At 48.0% G+C, this 8,433-nt stretch overlaps 1 long non-coding RNA gene across 1 annotated transcript; it reads right to left on the bottom strand.

Moving 5' to 3' along the window:
* Positions 1 to 6,193: 6,193 nt before the first annotated feature.
* Positions 6,194 to 6,659, bottom strand: LOC130291339 (uncharacterized). The gene is made up of 3 exons (XR_008847895.1): positions 6,610 to 6,659; positions 6,445 to 6,506; positions 6,194 to 6,344 (listed from the first exon to the last, which is right to left on the bottom strand). It is a non-coding gene; the product is annotated as an uncharacterized LOC130291339 (long non-coding RNA).
* Positions 6,660 to 8,433: the final 1,774 nt, after the last annotated feature.

The raw sequence follows: 8,433 nt of genomic DNA, 5'->3' as shown, positions 1-8,433 counted from the left end.
GGTCAGGGCAGGCAGCAAGGATCGTAGTCAGGGGCAACGGCAGGAGGTCTGGAACACAGGCTAGGAACACACAAGGAAACGCTTTCACTGGCACAATGGCAACAAGATCCGGTGAGGGAGTGCAGGGGAAGTGAAGTATAAATAGGGAGTGCACAGGTGAACACACTAATTAAGCCAGTGGCCCTTTAAATTGCAGAGACCCCGCGCGCGCGCGCCCTAAGGAGCGGGGCCGCGCGCGCCGGGACAAGACCGACGGAGAGCGAGTCAGGTACGGGAGCCGGGATGCGCATCGCGAGCGGGCGCCTCCCGCATCGCGAATCGCATCCCGGCTGAGAGAGGTATTGCAGCGCACCCGGTCAGCAGGTCTGACCGGGGCGCTGCAAATGCGAGGATGTTGCGAGCGCTCCGGGGAGGAGCGGGGACCCGGAGCGCTCGGCGTAACAATGTGTATACATTTTTAAGCAATTGAGAAAGGGAAATTATATTCCCGAAACGCGTTTTGCCATTTGTCATATGTTTTAACCGTTTTTATGGAGATAAAAACACTTTGGTTATACCATATCCTGTGTCACGGAGTCTGAAGTGGATCGTATGAAAGCAGCGCCAGAGCAACAAAAATTTCCTTGTTATATACAGTTGTCTACAATACCGACCCCCACCCCTGAAAGGTGACTGGTCCCACAAGTTGCAGGCTGCAGCTCGAGATCCATACGTCTGTACCCCATACGGAGGGGTTCCGTGCATGAACCCAAGTGTCCTGCCAGGTGAGTACAACACCTATATTGCGGATCCTTGGTAAATTGTCTGGTTCTCACAGAATTACGCTAGGCGCTGTCCTCCTGTCTCTTTTCTCTTTTTTCTCTGAAGTTTTTATTTCCTCTTGATCTGTTACTATCATTCCCTCCTTATTTTCTAAATTAGTAATTTCCGTATTTTGCCTTTGATTTTTTATTATACCAGAGAGCCACTTATTAGATTCCCCCCCTTCCACATACCGTTTTTGTCCCCAGAAAAAAATCCTATGTTGTGCCTTCTCAAGCAATAGCTCTTTATATTCTTTTTGAGCTTGTTCCAATTTTTCCCAATTCTCATTTCCGGCATCTTTTGCATAAGCTTCCTCTAATTTTTTAATCTGATTTACCAAATTATCTTCTTTCCTCCTTACTTTCCTCCTAAACTGGGTTATATTTCGGATCAAAATCCCCCTCAGATATGCTTTCATAGCGTCCCAAACCATAAATATATCGGCGGAGCCTTTGTTAGTAGCCCAAAACCACTTAATCTCCTCCTCTATACCTTTTGTCACTTCTTCCACCTCAAACCAATTATTTTTTCGATTCTTGTTCTGGGGGGGAACCTGATCTTCACAACGGAAACTACAAACCACCATGGAGTGATCAGACAGGCCCCTGGGTTCATAAACAATTTTTTTAATACCCCTTGATCCGCTATCATTGGCCAGAATCATATCGATACGTGATGCAGTTTTATGGCTCAGATTGTAACAGGAAAAAATTTCTCGCCCAGGATTCAGGTTTCTCCATACATCCTTCCATCCTACTTCTTCACAGAAGTCTGCCAGAATATTCCTCCCCTCCCTCATTACTCCTCCTCTCCGGTCCCTTTTGTTATCCATTAACGAGTTAAAGTCCCCCATAATGTATAGATCTTTATAATTTTTAGCACTTAAGAAGTTCTACAGATTTACCAATACCTCTGTTTTGAAAGGGGGAGGAATATAGACAAATGCAAGAATAACTTGTACCCTATTCCACACTACGTGGAGAAAAACAAATCTCCCCTATCATCACAGCAAACTTTTTTAACCTGCATATTCATTTTACCGTGAATCAACACCAAGACCCCTGATGAGTAGTTTGTTCCAAACGAGTGGAATTCCTGAGCCGCCCATTTCTTTTTAATTAAATGGACAGATTCTTTTGTTAAATGTGTTTCTAACAAACATACCACTGCAGGTAGGTAATTTTTAACCCTATCCATGATAGCTACTGTTACGCCTAGCGCTCCGGGTCCCCGCTCCTCCCCGGAGCGCTTACGGCGTCTCTCTCTCCGCAGCGCCCCGGTCGGTCCCGCTGACCGGGAGCGCTGCACTGTCATGGCCGTCGGGGATGCGATTCGCACAGCGGGACGCGCCCGCTCGCGAATCGCATCCCAGGTCACTTACCCGTCCCGGTCCCCTGCTGTCATGTGCTGGCGCGCGCGGCTCCGCTCTCTAGGGCGCGCGCGCGCCAGCTCCCTGAGATTTAAAGGGCCAGTGCACCAATGATTGGTGCCTGGCCCAATTAGCTTAATTGGCTTACACCTGCTCCCAGACTATATCTGTTCACTGCCCCTGCACTCCCCTGCCGGATCTTGTTGCCTTAGAGCCTAGTGAAAGCGTTACTGTGTTTGTCCTTACCGTGTACTTGACCTCCTGCTATTACCTTATTGACTACGATCCTTGCTGCCTGCCCCGACCTTCTGCTACGTCCGACCTTGCTTCTGTCTACTCCCTTGTACCACGCCTATCTTCAGCAGTCAGAGAGGTAGAGCCGTTGCTAGTGGATACGACCTGGTCACTACCGCCGCAGCAAGACCATCCCGCTTTGCGGCGGGCTCTGGTGAAAACCAGTAGTGACTTAGAACCGGTCCACTAGCACGGTCCACGCCAATCCCTCTCTGGCACAGAGGATCCACCTCCTGCCAGCCGGCATCGTGACAGTAGATCCGGCCATGGATCCCGCTGAGGTTCCCCTGCCTTATATCTCTGATATCACCACGGTGGTCGCCCAGCAATCCCGACAGATCGCCCATCTAACCCACCAGCTGTCGGAAGTGTCCACCATGGTGCAGCAACTTCAGTCGCAACTTCTGCCTCTGCTACAGCAGCAACCATCTCCTCCGCCAGCTCCTGCACCCCTTCCGCAGCGAGTGGCCACTCCTAGCCTCCGCTTGTCCTTGCCGGACAAATTTAATGGGGACTCTAAGTTTTGCCGTGGCTTTCTTTCGCAATGTTCCCTGCACTTGGAGATGATGTCGGACCAGTTTCCTACTGAAAGGTCTAAGGTGGCTTTCGTAGTCAGCCTTCTGTCTGGAAAAGCCCTGTCATGGGCCACACCGCTCTGGGACCGCAATGACCCCGTCACTGCTTCTGTACACTCCTTCTTCTCGGAAATTCGAAGTGTCTTTGAGGAACCTGCCCGAGCCTCTTCTGCTGAGACTGCCCTGCTGAACCTGGTCCAGGGTAATTCTTCCGTTGGCGAGTACGCCATACAATTCCGTACTCTTGCTTCTGAACTATCCTGGAATAATGAGGCCCTCTGCGCGACCTTTAAAAAAGGCCTATCCAGCAACATTAAAGATGTTCTGGCCGCACGAGAAACTCCTGCTAACCTGCATGAACTCATTCATCTAGCCACTCGCATTGACATGCGTTTTTCTGAGAGGCATCAAGAGCTCCGCCAGGAAAAAGACTTAGATCTCTGGACACCTCTCCCACAGTCTCCATTGCAATCTGCGCCTAGGCCTCCCGCCGAGGAGGCCATGCAAGTGGATCGGTCTCGCCTGACCCTGGAAGAGAGGAATCGCCGTAGGGAAGAGAATCTTTGTCTGTACTGTGCCAGTACCGAACATTTTTTGGTGGATTGCCCTATCCGTCCTCCACGTCTAGGAAACGCACGCTCGCACCCAGCTCTCGTGGGTGTGGCGTCTCTTGATGCTAAGTCGGCTTCTCCACGTCTCACGGTGCCTGTACGGATTTCTCCTTCAGCCAACTCTTCCCTCTCAGCCGTGGCCTGCCTGGACTCTGGTGCCTCTGGGAATTTTATTCGGGAGTCCTTGGTGAATAAATTCCGCATCCCGGTGACCCGTCTCGTCAAGCCACTCCACATTTCCGCGGTCAACGGAGCCAGGTTGGATTGCACCGTGCGTTACCGCACGGAGCCCCTCCTAATGTGCATCGGAACTCATCACGAAAAAATTGAGTTTTTGGTCCTCTCCAATTGCACTTCCGAAATTCTCCTTGGACTACCCTGGCTTCAACACCATTCCCCAACCCTGGATTGGTCCACAGGGGAGATCAAGAGCTGGGGTACCTCTTGTTTCAAGGTCTGCCTTAAACCGGTTCCCAGTACTCCCTGCCGTGACCCTGTGTGTTCCCCTGTATCCGGTCTCCCTAAAGTCTTTATGGACTCTGCCTGCCATAAGAAGTGCCTCTCCCCCCCTCCCAGTCCAGTCAGGCAAGCCTCGGTGCCTCCTCATGGCCCCCGTCCTGGTGTCACACTGCCCCGTGCCAGGCCTCGCCCTCTGCCCTCCCTCCCCATTCCCACTCCTGCTGTACTGCCTGTTGTTGAGGAATCCCTCCATTCTTTCCCGGTGTCCTCATCCCAGGGGAGGCAGTTACCGGACAAAGAGAAGGGGAGACCTAAGGGGGGGGGGTACTGTTACGCCTAGCGCTCCGGGTCCCCGCTCCTCCCCGGAGCGCTTACGGCGTCTCTCTCTCCGCAGCGCCCCGGTCGGTCCCGCTGACCGGGAGCGCTGCACTGTCATGGCCGTCGGGGATGCGATTCGCACAGCGGGACGCGCCCGCTCGCGAATCGCATCCCAGGTCACTTACCCGTCCCGGTCCCCTGCTGTCATGTGCTGGCGCGCGCGGCTCCGCTCTCTAGGGCGCGCGCGCGCCAGCTCCCTGAGATTTAAAGGGCCAGTGCACCAATGATTGGTGCCTGGCCCAATTAGCTTAATTGGCTTACACCTGCTCCCAGACTATATCTGTTCACTGCCCCTGCACTCCCCTGCCGGATCTTGTTGCCTTAGAGCCTAGTGAAAGCGTTACTGTGTTTGTCCTTACCGTGTACTTGACCTCCTGCTATTACCTTATTGACTACGATCCTTGCTGCCTGCCCCGACCTTCTGCTACGTCCGACCTTGCTTCTGTCTACTCCCTTGTACCACGCCTATCTTCAGCAGTCAGAGAGGTAGAGCCGTTGCTAGTGGATACGACCTGGTCACTACCGCCGCAGCAAGACCATCCCGCTTTGCGGCGGGCTCTGGTGAAAACCAGTAGTGACTTAGAACCGGTCCACTAGCACGGTCCACGCCAATCCCTCTCTGGCACAGAGGATCCACCTCCTGCCAGCCGGCATCGTGACAGCTACTCTTTTCTTTCTCTCCTTAATACCTCTAATATTCCAAACCAGCGCTTTACCTCCTTGGCTACCCTGGGTCCTCATACACTTTTACTCCACCATCTCCACTCCTGACCAATTTCCAGGCTGTCTTCCCACCCACCCTATCCCCCACATCAATCCGCTTCTATCAACGGATCCCTCCACTATTCACTTAACTCCTCTACCCCTCCACCACCCCCCCCTTTTTTATATATAATTAATAAACTTTCAAAAACTTTACAACCCCTGACTTTCCATCCATCTTCCCGCCTTTACTGAGGACAGGAAAATTAATGTTTTTCCATCATGAACCACCCTCAAACGGGCTGGGAATAACAATGAAAAAGCAATATTCAAAGTGTGCAATCTCTTCTTAATGTCTCTGTACTCCATTCTTTTCCTTTGAGTCTCTTTTGAAAAGTCAGGATAAAAAAAGACACCCACACTCCCAACCTCAATTTTTCCCATCTCCCTTGATAATTTCAATAGGGTATCTTTATCCTTAGCACACATAAATTTTAGCAGTAAAGTCCTTGGCGGTGCTCCGGGCGGTGGTTTAGTATATGGTATCCTGTGAGCTCTTTCTATAACATAACAAGTTGAAAATGTCTGTTCTCCAAAAACGTTAGCTAGCCATTTTGTACAGAAGGCAATAGGGTCAGCTCCTTCTTCCCCTTCCGGAAGGCCAACAACTCTTACATTAGCCCTCCTGTAAGGGCTAATGTCCTCTAAATCTTCTATCTTCCCTTTAAAAAAACTGTTTTCCTTTGTGAGCACCATTTTCTCTATTTTCCCCACTCTTTCTTTCACCTTTTTTTATATCTTCACGGATAAAGCTCACGTCTGAGCTGAGACTACCCACTTGTACTGTCAGATCTTCTAGTGCTTTATTACTTTTTTCCACACCACTTAGTATAGAAGCCAGTATAGAGTTATTAACGTCTTCACTCTCTCCCTCCTCTGTTACTCCTTCCTCCTGAAGAGCTACATATCTGGAGCCATACATACTGTCCCCATGTCTTTGTGTTCTAGTTTTTATTGTTTCTTTAGGTGATTTTAGAAATGTATCCAGTTTGCCTGCTTCTCCTGTAACGTTCCCGCCTGATCTCCTAGGCTGGATCTTGGGAGCCATATTAAATTGTTTTGGCTTTTATATGATATACCCAAGGGAAATACCTGCACAGAGAAGAACAACAAAAGTCCATGGTATTTTCTTACAGTTCCCACCCTTGAGGCCTGAAAGTTCTGCACATTAATTAAAAAGTAATAGACTTACAGTTACGTTGTTTAATTCTCTGCAGGCTCTAAGCATAAGCTGTAAATCTTAATGCCTACGTCCTGCAAAAAATCATACACCATTCATTAACAGAGAGTCACTTCTCATCTTTCTTCAGTGGGTTATTTTATAGATTCAGACAGAGCAGTTCTTTTTAATATTCACCTCCTTCTCTCTACCGATGCCTTCAATTAACACGTTTTTATTTAACCTTGTGGGTGGCTGGAAATTCTTTCCCCCTCCGTCCCCTGTAAATCCATATAAAGACATCATTTAGCGGCTTTTAAAAAAAAAAATGTTATCCAATATCAGATAACAATTTATATAATTAGTCATGCAGTCTGCAGATCATATTCACATATACTCCTAGCGACATTATCCATATGAAGGAGGGGTAGTTGGAGGATTATAATGGATATAAGATGAGGGGGGTTACTTGTTAGTTCCATAGCAGTGATAATCTCCAATACACCTCTCTCTCACCCCCCCCCCCCCCCCCACCACTCTCAGTACAGTAACTCATCCAGATTTCTTATTAAGTTCTCACATGCTTATCCTGGCATCTGTAGCCAGAGAGGGGGTGACATCTAGATACTCCAGCCCCTGCATTGCCCGTCATCAGCCACAGAGCGTTCTTCACTCCATGCAGCTGGTATACAGGGGTGCTGCAGGAGAGATCCAACCTCTGGGAACCCCCGCAATCAGACATCTTATCCCCTATCCTTTGGATAGGAGATAAGATGTTTAGGGGCGGAGTACCACGCCCCCTCCTAAAGGCTTGCATTGAGGGAGTGGAGCGTGACTGGATAGGGGATAAGATGTCTTAGGGCCGGAGAACCCCTTTAATAAAATCATTGGTGCTATACACTTACTGCCAATTGATGACAGCTGCAGCAGAAGAGAAAAGTTTGGCTGTTTGTGATTCTATTTCTAAGTTATTTCTTTGCTCCAGGCTTAAAGGTACCCTGCTCTTCCCTGTAGCCCTAGTGCCGGTGAGTATTGGGCTTAATAACAGACACTGTCTATTAGATGACTTTCACTACTAAGCCAATATTAGATAGGAAAGAAAAGACACATAAGGTTTAAAACAAAAAAAACTTTATTGAAATAAAACACTTCATTAATCCTTGTATTATGTTTAAAAAAAAAAGGAAAAAAATCGTATTTCTTCTTAACTTGTCCTTTAGTAGTCCTAGTCTTCTTCCTGTAAAAAAAACAAAAAATAAAAATAAAAACCAACTATACTTACCTCTTCCAAACAACTTTCTGCTTCTGCTTTGGAAACCATGTAGCTGTGGGCAATTGACAGTAGGCCAATGCTATGTTTAGAAATTTTGGCCAGCTGTCTAAGGCTTGAAAAGGTTCCTTAGGTTGGACACAATGAGGGGTATTTATAAAACCTTGTACTCCATTATTTTGGCTGTAGTTTGTCTATTTTTTGGTGCAGTTGCTTTTTAGAGACAAAGTTGTGCGACAAACCAAATAGAATTTTTTTTTCAAAGTGAAGTTGGAAGTTGTGAATTTATGATTTGCGACTTTTCACTTTGTCGCATATTTTGGCGCAACTGCTCTAATTTAGGCACAATTCCACACCAGTCCTGACATGCCTTAGAAACTGGCTGTGGACAGCATTATTAAAAGTTGCACATTTGCTGCATGAGATAGAAGACACACTTAAAGTTGCAGAGAAATTTGATCAGCACCAGATTTATCACATGCCCTGCACCATGTAATAAATTTGGTACAGGTACACAGTTTTCACCACGTGAATTAATGGAGTAAAAAGTCGTGCACCTCCTCCACTTTTCATGAATACCCCCCAAGGGGTACTCTGGTGGAAAACTTTTTTTTTTTTTTTTAAATAAACTGGTGCCAGAAAGTTAAACAGATTTGTAAATTACTATATAAATTCACTAGCGCTGGATGGGTTTGAATCTGATCTGTGGCTGAACTGCTGCTAAGCCAATAGATGTGCTCCCCTGTTGATGC

Source organism: Hyla sarda, chromosome 9, assembly GCF_029499605.1.
Source record: "Hyla sarda isolate aHylSar1 chromosome 9, aHylSar1.hap1, whole genome shotgun sequence".
Taxonomy (NCBI): Eukaryota; Metazoa; Chordata; class Amphibia; order Anura; family Hylidae; genus Hyla; species Hyla sarda.
Note: the sequence above shows the minus strand (reverse complement) of the source record. Positions and strands in the feature narration are given on the sequence as shown.